The sequence below is a fragment of the Poecilia reticulata genome, chromosome 4 (assembly GCF_904066995.2).
Source record: "Poecilia reticulata chromosome 4, P_reticulata-male-v2, whole genome shotgun sequence".
In the NCBI taxonomy this organism is placed as follows: Eukaryota; Metazoa; Chordata; class Actinopteri; order Cyprinodontiformes; family Poeciliidae; genus Poecilia; species Poecilia reticulata.
The window spans coordinates 452,046-476,549 of record NC_088833.1 but is presented as its reverse complement, the minus strand read 5'-3'; the positions used below and the strand labels follow the sequence as shown (position 1 = coordinate 476,549).

The following is a 24,504-nucleotide window of genomic DNA, read 5'->3' as shown; positions in this document are numbered from 1 at the left end:
GTATTCCAGTGTATAACACAGCGCTGCCTGATTTCAAGCGGCGGTGTGTATGAATTGCACTTTTACAGACATTTTCCATACATTACACGCGCTTTTAGCCGGTCATCATCTGATTGACTGGAAAAAAACTGTGGACGTGTCTTATTACTAAACAGTCCCAGACGCCAGGTTTTTAAAAATTAAATCCCAATTTGAAGCCGTAGCTCTCAATATGGACATGTTGGTGGAATAACTGTGCACAGGTAAGCATAAATGGTAAATTTGCTGATGTCCATATAACTCACCATGGTGTCAGATTGCTGAAACAAAGGCTGTGTAGCTGCTATCTGAAACCTAAAGTGAGCTAAAAAAATTTCAGATTTTTACAGTGTTTTAAGCCATCTCTCGTTGCTCTAGCTACTTGGGAAAGGGTAGTCCATCTAAACCACCACCGGGCCTGTTTGGCGAAAAAGGCATGCTAAACCACATATACCTGTATACGTGTGTGTGTGTGTGTGTGTGTGTGTGTGTGTGTGTGTGTGTGTGTGTGAGTGTGTGTGTGTGTGTGTGTGTGTGTGTGTGTGTGTGTGTGTGTGTGTGTGTGATGACCAGACTGCTGCAGATAAACACCAGTAGATGTTTTGGGTTTGATGGTTGATGTTTTTTCTCATCATGAGCTAAAAGTAAAATAGTTTTAAATATTTCTGCTGTAGCACAAAAGGCCCTTAATTTAGCAAAAACCATGAGAAACTATAAACTCTGATTTGTGTAAGGAGATAAATAGTAGTTTGTTTAAAGAAATAACTAAATGTAGTGCTATATAAATATTTAGTTTCTTTATATATCGAGCACTGCTGGGTGAAATCGCTGAATCAGGTTTCTTCATATATTGTGACCAGAACAGAGCATATTAGACGGTCACTGTTTGGACTGAAAGCTCTGCAGGCTGAGAGTTTGACCCCAGAGACAGTTTGGTTCTCATGCAGCTGCAGGAAAAACAACTTCCAGCCTTTTGCGTGAGACTCGAACCGCTTCAGCTAGTGAGACCACAAGCATTTAACCAGCAGGTATTATTAGATAATACCTATATTATTATTTATTCTGACGTTCACATGTTTGAGCTTCACTTCTGTCCAGCAGGTGGCAGCAGCAGGCTGCATTTTACCGCTTCCGGTTAGCTTCGTTAGCTCGTGTGTCTCAGGCCGTGTCCAGGTGTGTTGTGAGTCTGCGCAGCAACAATGTGTTCCGTTGAGCCTCTGAGAGAGTTTATCAGAGAGAGACTAACTGCTGCTGCTGAAGAAATCTTCACCCAGCTGGAAAAAACCATCGTCCAGTACGAGGAGGAGATCGACCGGCAGCGGAGTGTCAGTTCAGCAGACGCAACAAGTTATGACGAGAATAAGTCATGAAATTGTTTAGAATCCGATAACTAGATAGATATACATGCGTTGTCGTGGTTCAAAGTATTTAAAGCAGCTGCAGATCATTTAATGTACATTTAACATTTCAAGACAAGAAACAAATAATTTTCCTGTATTTTTTATACGTTATTGAGAAATTACTTTTGATTATAAATCAGTCATTATCAAACATTAAACTACATATTTTCTTACTTTTTCCAGAGAATAAATATTTATTACAGTTTGTCAACTATTGACAGCAGAGTGAAAATAATTCTAACAGAGTAAATTATGTTTATTCATTACAAAGCTACATTAATACACTAATACTTCAGATTGAGGTATTTAAAATACACAAAAGTGAAAGAATAAAACATGTATTTATTATACTGGGAACACTGGTCACAGGCTTCAGTCTGCTGGTCACACTGGGAGAACTCAATGACTTCTGAGACGTCCTGGTTCACAGGCTAAAGCCAAGAATAAAAGAAAATTATCCAAAGTGTAATAGAAAATACATAAATATTTCCTCACATTCATAAAAAGCCATTTTCAGCATGTTGGGCTCTGACTCGTAGCATCTTTATAGCTAAATACCGACATGGTGAAGCTGAGCTGGAAACAGACTGAAGACCAGCAGCTCCAGCTCTGATCCTGACCGACCTTTACTCACTAAATCCTCTGGTTTTTAATCAACTTCTCCTCTAACAGCCGTTTCTCATCAGCTCTCATTAGAAAACAGGATGAAACGTTAGCTGCTACGCTAACAACCAGCGGTTATACTAGCTGCTATGCTAACAATCAGCGGTTATATTAGCTACAATGCTAACAATCAGCGGTTATATTAGCTGCTATGCTAATAATCAGCTGTTATATTAGCTGCTACGCTAACAATCAGCGGTTATATTAGCTGCTACGCTAACAACCAGCGGTTATATTAGCTGCTACGCTAACAACCAGCGGTTATATTAGCTGCTACGCTAACAATCAGCGGTTATATTAGCTGCTATGCTAACAACCAGCGGTTATATTAGCTGCTATGCTAACAATCAGCGGTTATTTCAGGCCAATTTAGGAATAAAAAATTTTCCGGTTGCTTTAAAGCAAATTTCTGGCTGCAAAGTGATTCTGATCTTTCATCCTTACCTGGGGAAGGTAATCCTAATGAATCCAGTTTGTTTCGTAAAACGGTAGAAACACACAGCACAGGACTGAAGGAGCTCTGATCCTCTGCTGCCACATAGAAGATGGCGGACGCTTTTACTACGACTCAGCCTCCATGAGGCGTCTAGTATTGATGTCTATTACTCTTACGACCAGGATGTCCTTGAGGCTGACGGTGTGACGTCATCTCAGCAGTCACGTGACTTCAGCGAAAGACGTCTAATCAAACCTTTCTATTTAATTTCTGCTTTCTATTTCATTAATAGAGCAGACAAAAGTAAATATTTAGAGCAGTGATTCCCAAACTTTTTCTCCTGCGCCCCCTGTTGGGAATGGAAATCCCGATCGATGAATCATAATTTGTATTGAGACACGGAGCATAAAATCAGCCAAGAAAATCATTCAGACTTTACTTATTTTATTCACTTTCAGCGCTGAAAGGAGAAACTTTAACCATCACATCCGAGAAAAGTTTCTAAAAAGTCTGTGCAGCGTCTGAGGAGAAAGAGGGCAGCAGCTGATTATATGGACTGAAGACACTCCCTGAAATCTCACCATGTCTCTGTGGCCTGAGAAAACGTTTCTTTTTCATGAGAAATGGACCTTGGAGTCTAACAGAATCAAACATGTAGCTCTTTACTACGGGTCTAACAGCATGTGACTCTTTCTCCACCTGGTAAAACGTCTCAACATTCCCCCTGTTGGGCTCTAAAAGGAGAAGACAAACCCTAGAGTCGACACTGTCCCTTCCGGAAAACATCCCCGAGGCTTTTGCAGATGTTGACATACATAACTTCATTTCAAGTATTGATGTCGTCTTTCATTCATTTCATTTCATTTCTGGGGGTAAAAACGGACAGGGCACCCCGAGGCCTCTTAGGCGGTGGATCGCAGTCACAATGTCCCCTTACAAGCTAATAAAGAAATAAAATAGTTAAAGGATGTTAGAGTGTTAATTTGGAGGAACATAGGTCAACCCACCATGGCGTGACTGGTTTTTTTGTGGTGGGAGAAAATATTTTTTGCAGTTTTGTCAGAGCTTCGTCATCTTCAATTACACATCAATCTTAATTTTGGACCGTAAATTATTTCATTTTTGATTTTTTATCCTTTATTCATTTTTAAACCAGATTTGTTTGTTTTTTGTTTAATATTAGCTCAGGTCAACGCTGTGCCATAGAAGGTTAAAGAACTGTAAAAAAGCTCAATCTGAATGTTTTCTGTTTTTTCTTTAGTAATAAAGGTTAAAAGAGATGAATGTTATATTTAATGACACATGAAATGTTTAAAAGTTATATTGAGGGAACTGTTAGAATGCACTGAAATGCAAATTGAATGAAGGGTCAGGATATTATTTCAAAACTTAATAAAATGCCAAAAGAAATAAAGTGTTGGGTTAATATTTTCAAATGAATAAAAAGTAAATGAGTAAGTTACTAAAATGCAAAGTCAATAAAGTGTTAGATTTATATATGTTTTAAAAGTTAAGAACTAAAACAGGAGCCAAATTTAATAAAAGGTAAAATGTTAAGATACTATCCTTTAATGTCAATGAAGCAATAAGGAATAATGCGTAAAACGATCTATTAGTACGTTGATAAACCAAACTTGTTTGAAATTTTAAGGTAATATTTAAAAGTTAATGAACTACAGAAAGGATGCAAAGTTAAATGAAACGGTAAGAAAAGCTTAGAATAATGAATATGAAAGGCACAGAACATACAACTAACACTAAACAGCAAAACAATAAATCAGGATCAAGGCAGCACAGTCAAAATAAACTGGTATGAATGAACTATGATGAGGAAACAAGTAAAAATGCTTTAAGTAAAATGTAATAGTAATAAAGTTTAATCATATCAGTCTCTCTATCAACGTCAAACCAGTTTCTGCGTGTCCAGATGTTGCAGCTCGATGGGAAACCCTGACCGGCCTGAGAGGCTTCAGGGGCGTTTCAGCTGTAAACTGGTCCACCAATCGTAGAAGGCGCCACAGTCTCACATCCTGGCAAACCCAGAAAGGACTGGACTTCATTCTGCAACACAGAAACACAACAAAAAGGGAAATCAATGGATTATATAAAGAACATTAAAGTGAAGGACAGCATCTATTTGTGTCACTAGATGCTAGTCCTGCCCTTAAACTCTGGAAAGCTGCAGCTCCACCATCGTCTTCTGGGAAACCATCTGATGGACAGGTGGGTTCTGTTGGTACCGCTGTTCTGATGCACTGACCAGCCGAGGACCTCAGGCAGGGAGCAGCAGCATCCACAGGTGATGAGGAGAGGAGGGAGGAAGATTCTTTCAGGTTGGCCACCATCATCATGTTTTTCCTTCTTTTTTTAAAGCTGCTGCTTGAAGATGAAGATTTTTTTATACTAAGCCAATAAAAGATCAATATATCAATAGCATCTGTTATTTAAGTTCTCCTCTTAATAATAGTTAAATAAATGCTTAAACTAAGTAACATTTCAATCCCCAAAAATAGCTTTGCTTGTTTTAAGTGTTGGATATTCACAGGATCAGACAAAATCAGAAACCAAACAAAAAGTCATGTAAAGATCAGGTTATGAAATTAATGTGCAAAACTGCCCACAGTCATGTTTTATCAAAGGAATATCATTTGAAATGTATAAATGAATTATCCCTAATAGAAACTTTACCAGAAAATGTAAACCCTCTATAAATCTTTTACTTTTGTTACTTTAATCAAGTTCAATCAAATAGTCCTCATTTAATAAGAAGTGACTCGCTATACTAAAGGCTTGTTAAATATTATCAATAGTGTGAAACGTTAATGATCCGTGTTAAATTAAGATCCTTTGTAATATATTCCACTCATGTAATTAAAGACAACCCTGTTTTGTCTCAAACCAAAAACTGTAGATTATGATTATGAGAAATGTTTAGACATTATTACCTGGAATCAATAATTACACCTAGAACTAGAGTTTTAGTTTTATTCTGTCCGTCTGTTTGCTGCTTTAAGCTGTTCCATAATTTGTAAATCCCAATTTACTTTGAATCTTTGTATTTTTCTTCTCCTTTTAAAACCTCATATAATGATTAGCCTGTTTTACAAGAATACATTTCACCCTGACGCTCCATAATTAACTGACTTATTTTATTCTCTTCATGGTTTTAAATCCCAAAAGTTCAACAATTTTAACCTTTGAAAAGTTGGTTCTTTCAAAACCCTTTATAAAATATTTATTTAACTGAATTACCCTCTTTTGTAGTGTTTATCATATTTATCAATGTTTTTGGCAGTTTGGGGAGAAATTTGATAGAACTAGATTTATTAAATTATATAATGTTCAGGCTCTGCATGACTTGGTTAAACAAATTGTTTTTAATTATAGCCAGAGAGAAGCAAACAATTAATTCCCTGTTTTAAAAACTCTATTTTGTAGAAATCTATTTGACACATCATTGTTAATTTAACCTCTTTTATATTTTGCTGAAGCCCAAAACTGAAAAATTTCTCAATAGATCAGATTAACTCACAATTTGTAGATTAGATTCATTCCATGCATCCGTTTCTGTACCGAAACACTAAGAAACCCACTCAAATCATTTAGCCCACATTTCCTTCATTGCTAACTATAACAGTTGGATTTAATTTGAACAGGGTGTTTACACCTCAGTGAAATAATTGAATATGTCATTGACAATATGTGCAGTAAACCAACAATTTGGTTCAGTAATGTGACGTAGAATAAAGTGTCCTAGGATTTAAAATGGAGTCCAAATAAACCTAAATCGTTAGGAGTCATCGTTATGTGGCAGTTTGCCCTGTAGGCTTTGAACGCACCACACAAGTGCCTGAATCTAATTGGCTGTGCCGCTCGCTGGCTGCCTGTATATAAAGGGCCTCCCTCACCTGGTGACGTCACGTTGTTTTCCTTCCGGTTCAGAGCTCTGTGTTTGTTGGTGCTGCCCGCGAGCTGCAAATTAATGCGCGCGCTCAAACAATGCGCTTAACGACACTCTGATCGCTGATCAATCGTCCCTCTGGTCAGAATCTTCCCACACCTGACATTTGTTAGCTTAGCTTTAGCTCAGCTTGTGTTGTACATCCAGGCTCCACGTCTCCTCCTTCCTGTTAGAGGCTCTACATAAAGAGCTCAGCGGTAAGTGAAGTGCTGCAGTTTGCATGTTTTTAGATTCCATTTCTAACATTTATTTCTGATAGCCGCTGCTGTTTGTCCCTGACCGGCTGTTTGCCTGCTGTCCTGGTTGTCCACCTGTCGTCCTGCTTGCTGGCTTCATGCCCGCCGTCCGGATCTGCGTAAAGCGGCTCCTATCACTGGTCCAGTGTGGCTGATTTGGGCTGATTGGTGACCAGCTCGGACTGATCCTTCTAGTGCCGCTTTGAGTGGCGTCTGCTACAGCGGATCGGTTCCTCCCAGGACGGACTTTTAATTCGGACTATTGCTGCTTGAGTTGTTGTGGACTGAACTGTATAATTGTATTTAATTTGAATGTTTCTTCTATTGTAACAGGAGCGGCCAGCTCGTGGTGTTGGTGGTGGAACTGCTTCTGGTTTGGTGCGTGATTTTCTTTAGTTTTGCTTTGTTTCGTTTGCTGTTTCTTTTCTTTTAGGACACCACCCCGAATTTCACTCCCGTCTCTGAGTTGAGCCATAACTGACTTTTAAGGTGTGAGTGATTTTAGATTAGTATTTTTGATTAACCAATTGTGGAATAAATAGTTGAATTGTGAGATTGTCTCGAGCCTCATCTGTAGCGGGTCTGTGTGCCTTAAAGGTAACTTTTTAGTGGTCATTGCAACCAATTTTATCTTTGTTAAAATAGTGCTTTTGAATTTAAGTTTCCAATTCTGAACACACTGCTCCCGCCACAGTTAGGAATCAATAGGAGTCCTTATATTTATAGCCACTGTAATTTGAGCCATCTAGAACTTAGACTATCCTCTTTTGTATTTGAAGTGTGGCTGGTTGAGCTTTTGTAAATCAGGAAATTAACAGTTTTTACCGTACTTTTATCCTTTTTCAATCGTTGTCATGCTGCAGAGAGTCCTAACACCTGCTGCATCGAGGCTTCACTTGTACCATTAAACTTATCCAGGTTCTGTTGGCAGCCATTTTGTCTCCAACCTGAAGACTGAGTGGAATCCCAGGGGCCCCGGGGCCCAGGTCACATGACCAGAGACGTAGAACCCAGGACGGAGAGATACAGCATGTCGTTGTTTTCAAACCTCCGTCTCACGTCGGGCAGAATCCGGTGGTCTTTTCTGCCACAGGAGACCCTCAGAGATCATGTCTGGGTCTCGTCCTTCAGCCAGGTGTTTCCTCAGAGATCAGATCCTGTGAGCTGCAATCCGTCCTCATGTGACAACAGGAAAAATCAGTCCAACCTCACTGACCTCTGTAGAAGCTGTAGGAATCGTCCACTAGGTCTTTGCCCTCAAACAGCAGTCCAGCAGAAGATGGTACAATTCATAGGTGTAGAAAATGCAAATGTCCAAGTCAGCGCGGCTAAGAACAGCGAAGGCTTTTCTCCTCACCTCCTCACACGGCCCTGAACCCACAAAACCCGACCCCCACGGTCCCCACGACCCCCACGGTCCCCACGACCCCCACGGTCCCCACGACCCCCACGGTCCCCACGACCCCCACGGTCCCCACGACCCCCACGGTCCCCACGACCCCCACGGTCCCCACGACCCCCACGGTCTCCACGACCCCCACGGTCCCCGTCGGACCACAGGAAGCAGCTCTGCTAGAGTACAACACAAAGTAAATTAAGAAAATAAAAGTGTGTGCCACCTTTTGCTCACATAATCATAAATGAACTGTCTTTTCTGTAGCTTGTGATGAAGATGAAGAGTTGCCTCTTTTTGTTTCGTTTCAGCTCAGGGTCACTGGAGCGGCTCAGATAAGGTCCACTGCCCTGAGCTCCAAAGATAAGATAGAAATGTGTTAAGATGATTCACCCTCATGTTTCAGAATTGTGGAATCATCTCCTCTCAAAAATTAAACTCTAAGAAATTATTAAAATTTAGACAAAATGTTGTATTTCCAGCTTCAGACACTTTTCATCTATTGGTTATTCAAATGCAGATGTAAAATAATTAATTCAATATTGTACAATTTTACACAAAAGCATCCTTGTGAAATTGCCACACTTTAAGACAACCAGTTAAATTTCCTTAATAATTTAGGTCAAAAGAAAACGAATCAAATATTATTTATTCCATTAATGAAAATATTACCATTATCCTGATATTTTTCAAAACTGCTGAGTATTTATGTATTGTTTTCTTTTTAGAATTAAAAATTGTTCACATTTTATCTGAATTTTCCTCCATGTCCCCTTTGGGGCTCCGTAGAATTTAAAGTACTTTTAACCAAAATGTTCTCAATGATAACAATTAAATCCAACTGTAACTTTATACAATTAAAATTAGAGGTGATGCAGGAAACCCATCAATCTGACAATAAACATAGATATTGATTAAAGATATTCAATTTTAAATAACCAATTGTTAATTTAGTAAGAGCTTCTCTATAACTCTGTATTTCAGTCATGCAGGAAGGTCCAGAATAAGAGCTCATTAAATCAACTCACAATATACCAACATCAAATGAATACATTCATAATTAACCGTATCTTTAAACCGACTAATAATTAGAGTTTATTTCTTCTCCATCCTGTTGATATATTTAAAAATTTGAAAGCGATTTTGCATTTACTTTTCTCCAAAACTAAAATTTTACAGGGTTTCACAAGTTTTTCCAAATCATCCATCTGGAATTGAAAGTAGACTATCAGATGTTTTAAATGTAAAGTTTTATCAGAAATGTTTTGTTTATCATTTCCCCCTTTTGTTTTCTCATGTAAATAGAAAACAAACATTTCTGACAACAACATTTCTATTGTTCTCAGAAATATTTTTCAGATTCTTTTTCCGTACATATTTCTAAAATGTCCAACTGAAACTGTACTGCAAAGTTTATTATTTTAAAGAGTTCAGATCAGAATTTGGATTGCTTTCCTAAAAGTGTCAATGTTTATTTTGAACTGACAAAAGAAAAATTGATCAGATTTTTCTTTTGTGACAGAGGAGAAAATAAATGTAGACAAATATTGTTCAGTACTGTAAGATGTCGTTACGTTTCAAATCAAATGTTCTGTTGGACTTGAATTTATGCATCAATTCAATCAAAATTTAAGGCACAAAGTGCTGTGAGCCAGTTGTTGTCCAATCAGATGGTTTGTTTTTACATAATCAATCATATCCACTTTAAAAGTTTATCATGTCCAATTTGTGCCTTTCTACCAACACGCATGTGTTTCGAAAGCAGCAGTTAGTTAGTTAGTTAGTTAGTTTTGTTATTAGAAAATAAAAACAACAATAATATTAATAAAAATTAAAATAAAACACGTCAAACTAAATGAAAAGTCTCGTAATAAATGCTCTCTGGTTTTAAACCAAAGCTGAAATGTGATTATTCCTTTTCAAACATATTATTTCCCACTTTGAAGTGAGGTAACCAAATTATCTAGATCTATAATCATTAATTGTCTTTGAGACAAAAATATGTTGTAACCAATGTAATGAACCATAATTGAATCTGGAGCTGTTTCATAATCTCCCTTTGAATCAAACACAAACTCATATTTATTTACCAATTCTGTTCCTCTTTAGACATTTAAGGTGATCAAGTTTCAAATGAAAAGAAATCCTGTTTTTGATAATAAGAGATAAAATATTGATTAGTCCATGATAAAGTTCAAGTTGCTATAAACCTCAATTTTTCATTAAGTTTAAATTTAAACCTGTCTACAGCTAAGCTGAGTTTCAAAAACTTCAACACATTAGATGTCACTTTATTTTGTTTATAATTTTACCTGTTTTGTAATTTCATTCATCTTTCATATAGTTAATTTTACCACATGTGAAAATAGTGGATTGTGCCGGATTAGTTTAGTTCCAATCAGTTTCCCTTAGTGTCATTTAGTCCTTCCAGCTGGTATTTACCCAGAAGGCCGTCTGTTTAACAGGTCGCCTCCTTTCTTCTGCACCAGGTATTCTATCCCTTTATTTAGTTTTTCTCCCTTATTTTGATATTCATCATGCTCTGCCAAATAAGTTATTAATGCTTCTATTTGCTCTCAGAGTGTAATCTATGACCTGATGCTCCACTTTGGATCAGATTTTTCCTTTTCAAGTTCACCCTCCATCTGTTTAGGCTCAGAAATCACTTCTTCTCTCTTTTCTCTTTTTTTCCAGTTTTGCTCGCAGAGCGGCGAGGAAATCAAACCCAGCAGAAAATCAAAAACCTCCCACTGATTATAATTTCCCAATGTTGACCATGGTTTTAAAACACATTGCAAAAAACAGAAAAGAGTTCATTTAAACACACACACAGCTAACAGACACACACAGCTACAGACCACACACAGACACAACACAAGTAACAGACAACACAGCTAACAGACCACACAGCTAACAGACACACACACAGCTAACAACAACACAGCAAGACACACACACAGCTGACAGACACACACACAGCTAACAGACACACACACGCTGACAGACACACCAGCTGACAGACACACACACAGCTAAGACACACAACATGACGAACACACACAGCTAACAGACCACACACACTACGACACACAGCTGACAGACACACACACAGCTACAGACAAAACACGAAACACACACAGCTAAACACACAACAGCTGAAACCACACAGCACACACACACAGCTGACAGACACACACAGCTACAGACACACACACACACAGACACACACAGCTCGCACCACAGCTAAGAACAACAGCACAAACACCAGCTACAGACAACAAGCTACAGAAACCAGCTGACAGACACAAAAAGCAACAGACACAACACACAGCTGACAGACACACACACAGCTACAGACACACACACCGACACACACAGCTGAACACACAGACCACACCAGCTACAACACCAGCTGAAGCCCACACAGACACACACACAGCTGAACCACCAATGACAGACACACACACAGCTAACAGACACACATGGACACCAGCAATGATTGTACGTAGCTGGACATAGACACAACACCGGTAGCCTACAGGCTACTTGTTAAGCTTCAGGTGCTGTATGGTATTAGCTAGTCATCTTTTAACTAACTTTACCTGCATCCAGCAGCTTCACTCAACTCAGTCTGTTAGTTTGGGGAAAAACTGTGAAAAGTTCTTTGCGTTTTGCTGGTTTGCTGCCATGATTCTAACACCTGTGCAGCTCCGCCCAGCAGCAGCAGGTCTCCTTCACTGCCGCACAGGTGGAAACCCAGCGCGAGCGTCGTAGCGCTCATGTTGCGTTTAACGGCGGCTCGGAAAACAGGTTACCACAAGTTAACACCGATTAAACAGTATTAACTGCTGATAAAAGTGACAGAGGACACAGATATGGGAAGTGTGGAAGCCCTACTGTATCAAACTGACAGAGGAATAACAGAGAGTTGGCCATTCTAAGGTAAAACCCAGCACATACAGCGTTCATGTTTTTTCATCCAGACGGCTTCCCGCGCCCCCCCTGCATGGCACGGCGCCCCTTTAGGGGCGCGCCCCACAGTTTGGGAACCTCTGATTTAGAGGGAGAAAATATAATCAGTTAAACAGAATCATTTCTTTAAATTTCCGTATTTCCGTCTATTTTAGATTGAGTCTGACTTCTTCTGACTTTTCTTGGTCCCTGAACGTCTCTGAGTTTTATTTCACTTTCCTCATTTTGACGCAGTTTGGATTTGCCGCAATCTGTGGGTAAGAAACTTAACATTTCTTTCGTTGTGATGGTTTAGATCGTTTTAAGGGTCGTTGCGTTCAGAATCAGCAGAAACTTCCGCTCCATAGTTCCCAGTAACAGATTCCCAGCCGAAACTGGAAGGAACCGATGAAAATCTGCCCGCAGCAGAAAACACGGGCGGCCTGGAGCTGCAAGACGTTCATAGGATCCATAGATATTATATGAAATACTAAATACTGCTGAGGTAAAAGAATGTGACATTAATCCTTGATGACAATTTTAACATTTCATTAGAAATACTTAAGTATATTTTTCGTGTATCTGTACTTAAGTAGATTTAATAATGTACTTCTACTTTTACTCCACTACATTTTACAGTAAGTATCTGTACTTCTACTTCACTACATTTCTACTAAACTGTCGCGTTACTCGTTACATCCAAGTCTCGTTGCTCTTTTTGTCCGTTAAAATGTGAAGTTCAGGGATTAAGTGGCGCTGTAAAATCCAGCAATAACGTGACTTAGTGTCTGTTGTCACCCATCGGCTCCACCTTTACTCGCTGCGGAGCTCCAGACATGCGCAGTGGTTTCCTCTGAGCGGAGAAGATGTCTGTCTAATGTCAGTTATATAATAGCTGCATAAATCATAGATATGGCGACATGTAAAATCACGGTGGGACTTTGTCCAACTTTTAGCGTCACTTGGAAGGAAAGCTTAAAGAAGGTAAGATCTGTGGACGTGATGCTAGCTAAGCTAGCTGTACAGAGAACATGTTTGCATTGCGATGAAAAAGTTGTCATCATGAGCTGAATTACTGTGTGGAGGTGTTGACTGAGGTGTCACAGATATGGGACACACTGTGACCAAAGTGCAATTTAGTGATATAACATTCAGGAACGATCCGATTCTTCTAGACGGATCTTTTACTAAATCCTTGGATTTCTTTTTAAATAAAAGCCACTACTGGTAAAAAAAAAAAAAAAAAAGTGAAGTTCATGTTATGTTTAGGACAGGAGACAAGATGTTTCCATCTTGAAATTATGATGCATTGATCACATATCTAAGTCTAAACTATGTTACAGAGTAAACATAAAAACATGCTTTATCTGTGGCATTGTTCATTAAATGCACATTTCTAATGTATAAATTAATATATCGGTTCACTTAATGATATTAGCGATTAGGTTATGCCATTCAGCAAGTACTTTTACTTAAGTAAATGTTAATGTGGTACTTTACTTTTCTTGTCTACATTTTTGTCTGTGTATTTGTACTTTTACTTAAGTACATTTTTTGAGTACTTTCTCCACCACTGGAGAAATGTCACTTATTCAAAACTCCACTTCAGTCAGAGTTAGTTTTTATTTGCTTGAGTAACTTCTTGAAAAATGTATTTTCGAAAACTTTCTACGCTTTGCTTTACTTTTACCTGAGTAATTTTACTATGACGTATTCTACTCTTACTTGATTTTATTTTAGTTCTGAATCAATGAGCTTCATGTTTTATCTCCAGCTGTTTTACTAACAGGTCATGTGGACGAGTGTCTCCTGCCATTTTCTCTCAAAGTCTCAGATTCATCAAGATCCTCAAAACACAAATGATCAATTATTTCCACTCTATTCATTGATTCAACAAATCATTATCATTTCAACATTTGATTTTATTTAAAAATAAATATAATTCAATGAACATGAATATAAATAATAAAGTTTCAAACTTATTTGTGTTTTCAGGTGAGTGGAGGAGCGCACCTAGTGGCAGCAGGATCAGTGTGAGGACAGAGAGGACCAGTCCTTCCTCTAAAATGTCTCTTAGTGGGAACACCAGGCCACAGGTGAGTCATGACCTTTCTGTGCAGGAAAGGTCAAAGTTCAGCAGTGGAATCACCAAACTGTCTCCATTCACAGGAAGCCATCAGAACCAGAACAGAACCTGGACCCGGACCCAGCTGTGTTTCCTTCAGCAGTAACACTCAAAGAGGTGAGCTGGATCTAAGTTTGTTATTTTTAAATGTGTTCATGTGAGCCCAACAAATATTACCTTTACAAATTCGGCCTTTTATCACCTGAAGAAATATTCTCCTCTGAAATTTGACGGTTTATACAAATAATTAATGTGATTATGGAAAACAATCCAGTCGTGCTGCTAACAACCAGGGAGGCTTTTATCACCAATCCATTTCTAATATGACCTTTCATTAATTTGCAGGAGTCATGCAGCTGAGCCCAGCTGTGTGTCATGGAAGAGCAACAGATCTAAGGAATTATTCATTTAAATCAGACCAGCCTCCAGCAGCAAAGAGCCGGGTCCAAAGGTTCTGTTCAATGTTCAACTGACATGATCATAAAATATACCAGTTCTGGTCACATTTGATTTCTGTTTGTATTTTAAAAAGTCATCATGATGAATGTTTTAGGGACTTTCTGGGTCTTTAGCAACGTTTGGGAGACATGAGGAACCTAGAAAACTCTGCAGCTGCAGAACAAGATGTGAAAGTTATTAACAGGGAGAAACATGTAATGATTGAGAGCTGCACCACTGCTGCCATCTTAGATTCCAGCTCTGTGGAAACCTCGTGTTGGAGCATTTAGGATTATCTAAAGAATGCTAACAATGTAGAATCTGTGGAGGAGATAAACATAGTGGAGCTCCAAGGTTAAAACAGTTGATCTGTAATTCCTGTTATGAGAAAAGTATGAATTAATATTTTTTCCTTTTAATGACTGATTTTATTAAAAATTAAATCTGCCAGGGTATGAATAATTTGGTCTGAATTCTAAAATCAGAAGCTAATTTAATTATTCTGCATAAAGAAGGTGGATCATGTTTTATTCTGTTCTGGATATTAAACCTAAACCAAACAGACTTTTGCTGCTGTCCTTCTTTCAGGCGTTTGCCTCCCCAGGATTCCTCTCGACAGAGAGGATCTGCAGAGCCCAAAGAAGGTTCCCACTGATCCGTCTGCCCAGCAGCACCAAACACAGCTGGACTCCATATTTATGGTCTTACTTTGGTTCGTTCAGTCTGTAGACCAGAGGACTGTCAGTCTGTCCAACATGGACCTGATGTCCAGATCTAGTCTGATATCTTCTCATTCGTTCCAGCTGCTGAGGAAAACATTGTCACATCGTAAAGAACGAGCTGAAGAAGATCCAAAAGATCTGAGTCAGATAGCCAGAATGCCAGAGGTCAGATGAGGATGAGGAGGTGATAGGGGTGAGGATAAGAGCAGAGGAGCAGCAGAGAGGCGGTGATGAAGATCACCTGAACTTCCTGAGGAAGATGAAGCAGGAGGAGCTGGCTGACCGTCTGCAGGGTAAGAGGATTTCTACAACAATTAAAACATGATTACATGTGAAAATGAATTCAACTGAAATCAAACAAGAGAAACCAACAAATACAGAAAATCTTAATCAAACAGTCACATGAGCTCAATGACGTTCTGGATTCAGCAGCTTTTTATTTAAACATCACCTGTGGTGACTGGTTGCTGCTCATGAAATATAAACTTTTGGAACTTTATATTTACTGTAAAATATTGTAAAAAAAAACATGGCAGCAATGCACAAGATAAAAACCCATTTTAGTATTGATTCCTGTACCCAGTACATAAAAATGTAACATTCAGCTACAGATGAAGAACCTGCAGAAACACACAGACAGCTACCAAATTCACACTGTGATGCAGCAGCGCCAACATGGAGTAAATGATAAACTGCTGCTGATCTGCATGACATGATCTCTCTGACTGTCTACCATCCATCAACAGCCTTAACACATCGGTGTTGCTGGACCATCACTGCTTTTGTCAGTTTAATAGTTTTCCAGCTCAACAAATGCATATACCTTGGGTATCGGATGACATTCGGCTGTTAATGAAAAAGAGAGACTATGCTTTAAAATCTTTTCTTAAAAATAAAAGGAACACAGATTGGCTGCTTTTTAAAAGTTTGAGGAACAGAGTAGTTAAAGAAATGTACAAATCTAAAGCTAAATATTACACAAATGTCTTATCAGAAACTGGAGGGAATGGTAAGACGATCTGGAAACAACTAAACAGTTTACTGAATCCCAATGCAAACACTAAACATAAATATGAACTTGCAATAGCAGGAAAAACCATAACTGATCCTGCTAAGCTAGCGACAATGTTTAATGATTATTTCCTCTCTTCAGTTAAAGACTTGGCATCAAAGTTTCTGCCAGCTCCAATGGAAACACACGGTACAAAACCAACCAAAAACTGTTCTGATCTTTTGAGATTAAGGAAATTCATTACTCGATGTTCAAAAAGCCATTAACAGTTTAAATAATTCTCACAAAGATATCAGCTAACAGACACACACACAGCTAACAGACACACACACAGCTACAGACACACACACAGCTAACAGACACACACACAGCTGACAGACACACACACAGCTAACAGACACACACACAGCTAACAGACACACACACAGCTAACAGACACACACACAGCTGACAGACACACACACAGCTAACAGACACACACACAGCTGACAGACACACACACCACACACAGCTAACAGACACACACACAGCTGACAGACACACACACAGCTACAGACACACAAGCTAAAACACACACAGCTGACAGACACACACACAGCTGACAGACACACACACAGCTGACAGACACACACACAGCTAACAGACACACAGAAATGGATCCACGCTTTCAGCTTGGGGCAAAATGATTGTACGTAGCTGACATAGACAACAACACCGGTAGCCTACAGGCTACTTGTTAAGCTTCAGGTGCTGTATTGGTATTAGCTAGTCATCTTTTAACTAACTTTACCTGCATCCAGCAGCTTCACTCAACTCAGTCTGTTAGTTTGGGGAAAAACTGTGAAAAGTTCTTTGCGTTTTGCTGGTTTGCTGCCATGATTCTAACACCTGTGCAGCTCCGCCCAGCAGCAGCAGGTCTCCTTCACTGCCGCACAGGTGGAAACCCAGCGCGAGCGTCGTAGCGCTCATGTTGCGTTTAAAAGCGGCTCGGAAAAACAGGTTACCACAAGTTAACACCCGATTAAACAGTATTAACTGCTGATAAAAGTGACAGAGGACACAGATATGGGAAGTGTGGAAGCCCTACTGTATCAAACTGACAGAGGAATAACAGAGAGTTGGCCATTCTAAGGTAAAAACCCAGCACATACAGCGTTCATGTTTTTTCTTTTTTCATCCAGACGGCTTCCCGCGCCCCCCTGCAATGGCACGGCGCCCCCTTTAGGGGCGCGCCCCACAGTTTGGGAACCTCTGATTTAGAGGGAGAACATATAATCAGTTAAACAGGATCATTTCTTTAAATATTCCGTATTTCCCGTCTATTTTAGATTGAGTCTGACTTCTTCTGACTTTTTCTCTGGTCCCTGAACGTCTCTGAGTTTTATTTTCACTTTCCTCATTTTGACGCAGTTTGGATTTGCCGCAATCTGTGGGTAAGAAACTTAACATTTCTTTCGTTGTGATGGTTTAGATCGTTTTAAGGGTCGTTGCGTTCAGAATCAGCAGAAACTTCCGCTCCATAGTTCCCAGTAACAGATTCCCAGCCGAAACTGGAAGGAACCGATGAAAATCTGCCCGCAGCAGAAAACACGGGCGGCCTGGAGCTGCAAGACGTTCATAGGATCCATAGATATTTATATGAAATACTAAATACTGCTGAGGTAAAAGAATGTGACATTAATCCTTGATGACAATTTTAACATTTCATTGAGAAATACTTAAGTACAGTTTTCGTGTATCTGTACTTAAGTAGATATAATAATGGGTACTTTCTACTTTTACTCCACTACATTTTACAGTAAGTATCTGTACTTTCTACTTCACTACATTTCTACTAAACTGTCGCGTTACTCGTTACATCCAAGTCTCGTTGCTCTTTTTGTCCGTTAAAATGTGAAGTTCAGGGATTTAAGGTGGCGCCGTAAAATCCCAGCAATAACGTGACTTAGTGTCTGTTGTCACCCATCGGCTCCACCTTTACTCGCTGCGGAGCTCCAGACATGCGCAGTGGTTTCCTCTGAGCGGGAGAAGATGTCTGTCTAATGTCAGTAATATAATAGCGCTGCATAAATTGATATGGCGACATGAAAAATCACGGTGGGGACTTTGTCCAACTTTTAGCGTCACGTGGAAAGAAAGCTTAAAGAAAGGTAAGATCTGTGGACGTGATGCTAGCTAAGCTAGCTGTACAGAGACACATGTTGATCTGCGATGAAATACAGTTGTCACTCATGCGCTGAATTACTGTGTGGAGGTTTTGACTGAGGTGTCGCATATATGGGACAACGCTGTGACCAAAGTGCAATATAGTGATGTGACATTCATGGAACGATCCGATTCTTCTAGACGGATCTTTACTAAATCCTTGGATTTCTTTTTAAATAAAAGCCACTACTGGTAAAAAAAAAAAAAAAGTGAAGTTCATGTTATGTTAGGACAGGAGACAAGATGTTTCCATCTTGAAATTATGATGCATTGAATCACATATCTAAGTCTAAACTATGTTACAGAGTAAACAATAAAAACATGCTTTATCTGTGGCATTGTTCATTAAAATGGCACATTTCTAATGTATTAAAATTAAATATAATCGGTTCACTTAATGATATTAGCGATTAGGTTATGCATTCAGCAAGTACTTTTACTTAAGTAAAATGTTAATGTGGTACTTTTACATTTTCTTGTCTACATTTTTGTCTGTGTATTTGTACTTTTACTTAAGTACATTTTTGAGTACTTTCTCCACCACTGGAGAAATGTCACTTATTCAAAACTCCACTTCAGTCAGAGTTAGTTTTTATTTGCTTGAGTAACTTCTTTGAAAAATGTATTTTCAGAAATACTTTTCTACGCTTTGCTTTTACTTTTACTTGAGTAATTTTACTATGACGTATTTCTACTCTTACTTGATTTTATTTTAGTTCTGAATCAATGAGCTTCATGTTTTTATTCTCCAGCTGTTTTACTAACAGGTCATGTGGACGAGTGTCTCCTGCCATTTTCTCTCAAAGTCTCAGATTCATCAAGATTCCTCAAAACACAAAATGATCAATTATTTTCCACTCTATTCATTGATTCAACAAATCATTAATCATTTCAACATTTGATTTAAAAAATAAATATAAATTCAATGAAACATGAATATAAAATAGTTAAAGTTTCAAACTTATTTGTGTTTTCAGGTGAGTGGAGGAGCGCCACCTAGTGGCAGCAGGATCAGTGTGAGGACGGAGAGGACGCAGTCCTTCCCTCTAAAATGTCTCTTAGTGGGGAACACCAGGACCACAGGTGAGGTCATGACCTTTACCTGTGCAGGAAAGGTCAAAGTTCAGCAGTGGAATCACCAAACTGTCTCCATTCACAGGAAGCCGTCAGAACCAGAACCAGAACCTGGACCCGGACCCAGCTGTGTTTCCTTCAGCAGTAACAACTCAAAGAGGTGAGCTGGATCTAAGTTTGTTATTTTTAAATGTGTTCATGTGAGCCCAACAAATATTATCTTTACAAATTGGCCTTTTATCACCTGAAGAAATATTTCTCCTCTGAAATTTGACGGTTTTATACAAATATATTAATGTGATTATTGGAAAACAATCCAGTCATGCTGCTAACAACCAGGGAGGCTTTTTATCACCAATCCATTTCTAATATGACCTTTTCATTCATTTGCAGGAGTCATGCAGCTGAGCCCAGCTGTGTGTCATGGAAGAGCAACAGATCTAAGGACTTTAATATTCGTTTTAAATCAGACCAGCCTCCAGCAGCAAAGAGCCGGGTCCAAAGGTTCTGTTCAATGTTCTACTGACATGATCATAAAATATACCAGTTCTGGTCACATTTGATTTTCTGTTTTGTATTTTAAAAAGTCATCATGATTGAATGTTTTTAGGGACTTTCTGGGTCTTTAGCAACGTTTGGGAGACATGAGGAACCTAGAAAACTCTGCAGCTGCAGAACAAGATGTGAAAGTTTATTAACAGGGAGAAAACATGTAATGATCTGAGAGCTGCACCACCTGCTGCCATCTTAGATTCCAGCTCTGTGGAAACCTCCTGTTGGAGCATTTTAGGGATTTATGTAAAGAAATGCTGATACAATGTTGAGAATCTGTGGAGGAGATAAGCATTAGTGGAGCTCCAAGGTTAAAACAGTTGATTCCTGTAATTCTCTGATTATGGAGAAAAGTATGAATTACATATTTTTTTTACTTTTAAATTGACTGATTTAATTAAAAATTAAATCTGCCAGGGTATGAATAATTTTGGTCTGAATTCTAAAATCAGAGCTAATTTAATTGTTTCTGCATAAAGAAGGTGGATCATGTTTTATTCTGTTCTGGATATTTAAACCTAAACCAAACAGACTTTTGCTGCTGTCCTTCTTTCAGCGTTTCAGTCCCAGTCATCAGAAAACAGATCCTAAAATATCTCAGTTAAACACAGATGGAACCTGTGCTGCCATTTTTAAGCTTTAGAAACTAAAGAACCATGCAGAGCTAATTCTGCCTCCAATCTGCAGAGAAGCATCATCTCAGTTTGTCTCTGTGTGGACAGACAGATTCTGGTTCATTTGTCCCGGTTCCTCCACAGACAGGATCTGCAGATCCCAGAGGTTCCCACTGATCCGTCTGCCCAGCAGCACCAAACACAGCTGGACTCCATATTTATGGTCTGTACTTCAGTTCTGTTCAGTCTGTAGACCAGAGGACTGTCAGTCTGTCCAACATGGACCTGATGTCCAGATCTAGTCTGATATCTTCTCATTCTGTTCCAGCTGCTGGAGGAAAACATTGTCACATTCGTGAAGAACGAGCTGAAGAAGATCCAAAAGGTTCTGAGTCCAGATGAGCCAGAATGCTCAGAGGGTCAGAGTGAGGATGAGGAGGTGATGAGGGGTGGGGATGAAGAGCAGAGGAGCAGCAGAGAGGCGGTGATGAAGATCACCCTGAACTTCCTGAGGAAGATGAAGCAGGAGGAGCTGGCTGACCGTCTGCAGGGTAAGAGGATTTCTACAACAGTTAAAACATGATTACATGTGAAAATGAATTCAACTGAAATCAAACAAGAGAAACCAACAAATACAGAAAATCTTAATCAAACAGTCACATGAGCTCAATGACGTTCTGGATTCAGCAGCTTTTTATTTAAACATCACCTGTGGTGACTGGTTGCTGCTCATGAAATATAAACTTTTGGAACTTTATATTTACTGTAAATATTGTAAAAAAAAACATGGCAGCAATGCACAAGATAAAAACCCATTTTAGTATTGATTCCTGTACCCAGTACATAAAAATGTAACATTCAGCTACAGATGAAGAACCTGCAGAAACACACAGACAGCTACCAAATTCACACTGTGATGCAGCAGCGCCAACATGGAGTAAATGATAAACTGCTGCTGATCTGCATGACATGATCTCTCCGACTGTCTACCGTCCATCTACAGCCTTAACACATCGGTGTTGCTGGACCATCACTGCTTTTGTCAGTTTAATAATTTTCCAGCTCAACAAATGCATATACCTTGGGTATCGGATGACATTCGGCTGTTAATGAAAAGAGAGACTATGCTTTAAATCTTTTCTTAAAATAAAGGACCACAGATTGGCTGCTTTTTAAAAGTTTGAGGAGCAGAGTAGTTAAAGAAATGTACAAATCTAAAGCTAAATATTACACAAATGCCTTATCAGAAACTGGAGGGAATGGTAAGACAATCTGGAAACAACTAAACAGTTTACTGAATCCCAATGCACGCACTAAATATAAATATGAACTTGCAATAGCAGGAAAAACATAACTGATCCTGCTAAGCTAGCGACAATGTTTAATGATTTTTTCCTCTCTTCAGTTAAAAACTTGGCATCAAAGTTTCTGCCAGCTCCAATGGAAACACACGGTACAAAACCAACCAAAACTGTTCTGATCTCTTTGAGATTAAGGAAATTCATTACTCTGATGTTCAAAAAGCCATTAACAGTTTAAATAATTCTCATGCAAAGATATGTATAATTTAGACACTATGTTTTTTAAAAATACAGTAAGATTTAGTAGAGCCTTTAATTCATATAGTCAACATTTCCATCAGAACAGGGCAATTTCCCGATGCATGGAAAAAGCTTTGGTGAAACCGATTTTTAAATCAGGAATCCACATGAAATCAGCAACTACAGGCCAATAAGTCTGGTTCGGTCATGTCAAACGTGCTGGAGAAAATTATTCTAGAACAACTACTACTGCATTTAGAAAGTAACAATCTTCTGCATCCACTTCAGTTTGGTTTCAAATGTCAACATTCCACAGAGACGCTGTAAGTCTGCTGCTTGAAAAGGTTAAACAATCACTTGACAAGGGACAAATTACTGGTGCAGTTTTCTTGTTTTGAAAAAGGCCTTTGATACGGTGAATCACACTTTACTGATCTCAAGGCTTTCATCATTTAATTTCTCAGAACAGTCATTGTCTTTGTTTAAATCATATTTGGAAGATCGTGAACAATGTTTTGTCATTAATAACAGTAAATCTGTCTTCTGTAAAATTGCAACAGGGATTCCACAGGGAACCATCTTAGGTCCGGTCCTTTTAAGTTTGTATGTTAATAGTCTTCCTGAAATTTGTCCTGAAGTCAATCTTTAAATGTATGCTGATGACACCATTGTTTACACATCGGACAAAAGCGATATTGTTGTTAGTGAAAAACTTCAGAACAGTTATTTTAACTGATTATCACTTCAAATTTTAGAGTCACTTTTTAAAAAGCCCATCTAGGGACAAGTGCTGCGAATTAGCTGTTGCTATGATGCTAACAAGGAATGATGTTTATTCAGTTTGTCCATGTTGATGTGAGTCTATCCCTATCAAATAAACTTTATAATAATGTTCATCTGGGCTCTTATATAAATACGTTTTGAGCAATTTTCAGTCAAACTATATTACAAAGTAATAATAATATCAAAAAACATTTTCATAATGTGAACAGTAGTAAACATGTATAATATATATTAGCTGGGCCTAAATCCATCAACTGGAGCTAAAGTAAAATAAAAGAAATGGAAAATGATGATGAATATTTAGTTTTTATCAAAACTGAACAGGCAACAATATTTTTTCTTTTTTTATTTTTTTACATTTAAATAAATGTTTCTCAATCTATTATTGCATCTAATGGTGAATGCCTTTAAGGCTGTAACCAGATTTCATCTCAGCTCCTGCTGCCTTTCTAAAACCTCCAACCATTAACAACTATACAGGTGTACCTAATAAAGTGGCCAGTTTGGCTCTTTGTTTCCAGCTTGCAGACACTGTTGTGGGAAATATGATGACCAAGCACTGTTCAGGTGAAATCACTCAATCAGGTCTATTTGTGAACTGTGCAGAACTCATAGAGCTTGTAGGACAATGAGTGATGAAGCAGGTCTGGATGAAAAGCTCTGCCAGGCAGAGACACACATGAATTTATACCAGGATAAAGAATCCAAAACAATGGCTGAGACAGTCTGGTTCTCATGCAGCTGTGGGAAACAAGTCCCAACCTGGATCATGGAACCCAAATAACTTCACTGTGGTGAGAGTTCACAAGCATTTCATATAACATGATCAGCAGATGTTAGCTTGCAGTCATTTTCCACCACACACTGCTAAAAAGAATAACATTTCAAATTAAACACTTTGACAAGAGGTCAGAGGTCGCTCTGTGGGAAACATGTTTGATTAACTGAAACCTTCAACTAGAGAAAACAATCAGAGTTTTAATGAGCAAAACTGATTTAATCAAGTCTGTGCAGCAAGAACCTGGTTTATTTATTTGATTTTTTCTTTCATCCGTCGCCTCAGTGGGAGTTTTATTCAGAAAATCAGAATTATAATTTTCTATTTCCTCAATGACTGAAATTGGAATTACTTTCAGGTTTAGACACCTTGGTAGAAAAATAATTATCCATCCATTTTCTAACACCCTTGTTCCTTAGTGGTCAGGAGGTGCTGGTGCCTCTCCCGTTAACGTTCTGGCGAGAGGCGGGTTCACCTGGACAGGTCGCTAGTCTGTCGCAGGCAGCACAGAGAGACGCAGGACAATCAACCATTCACGCACACACACTCACACTTAGGGACAATTTAGAGAGACCAATTAACCTGACAGTCAAGTTTTGGAC

The 24,504-nt window shown here is 38.7% G+C and overlaps 1 long non-coding RNA gene and 1 pseudogene across 2 annotated transcripts in view; one reads left to right on the top strand and one right to left on the bottom strand.

Annotated features, from left to right (window-relative positions):
* Positions 1–1,740: 1,740 nt before the first annotated feature.
* On the bottom strand, positions 1,741–3,274 carry LOC145551291 (uncharacterized). The gene is made up of 2 exons (XR_014087099.1): positions 2,526–3,274; positions 1,741–1,849 (listed from the first exon to the last, which is right to left on the bottom strand). It is a non-coding gene; the product is annotated as an uncharacterized LOC145551291 (long non-coding RNA).
* Positions 3,275–6,449: 3,175 nt separating this feature from the next.
* Positions 6,450–24,504, top strand: part of LOC145551253 (protein NLRC3-like) — a 29,110-nt pseudogene continuing 11,055 nt past the window's right edge. The window contains exons 1-7 of the transcript XR_014087084.1: positions 6,450–6,675; positions 6,738–7,092; positions 19,538–19,643; positions 19,720–19,794; positions 20,028–20,138; positions 20,945–21,023; positions 21,129–21,351. The product of XR_014087084.1 is annotated as a protein NLRC3-like (transcript). The remainder of the gene's footprint in view (positions 6,676–6,737; positions 7,093–19,537; positions 19,644–19,719; positions 19,795–20,027; positions 20,139–20,944; positions 21,024–21,128; positions 21,352–24,504) is intronic.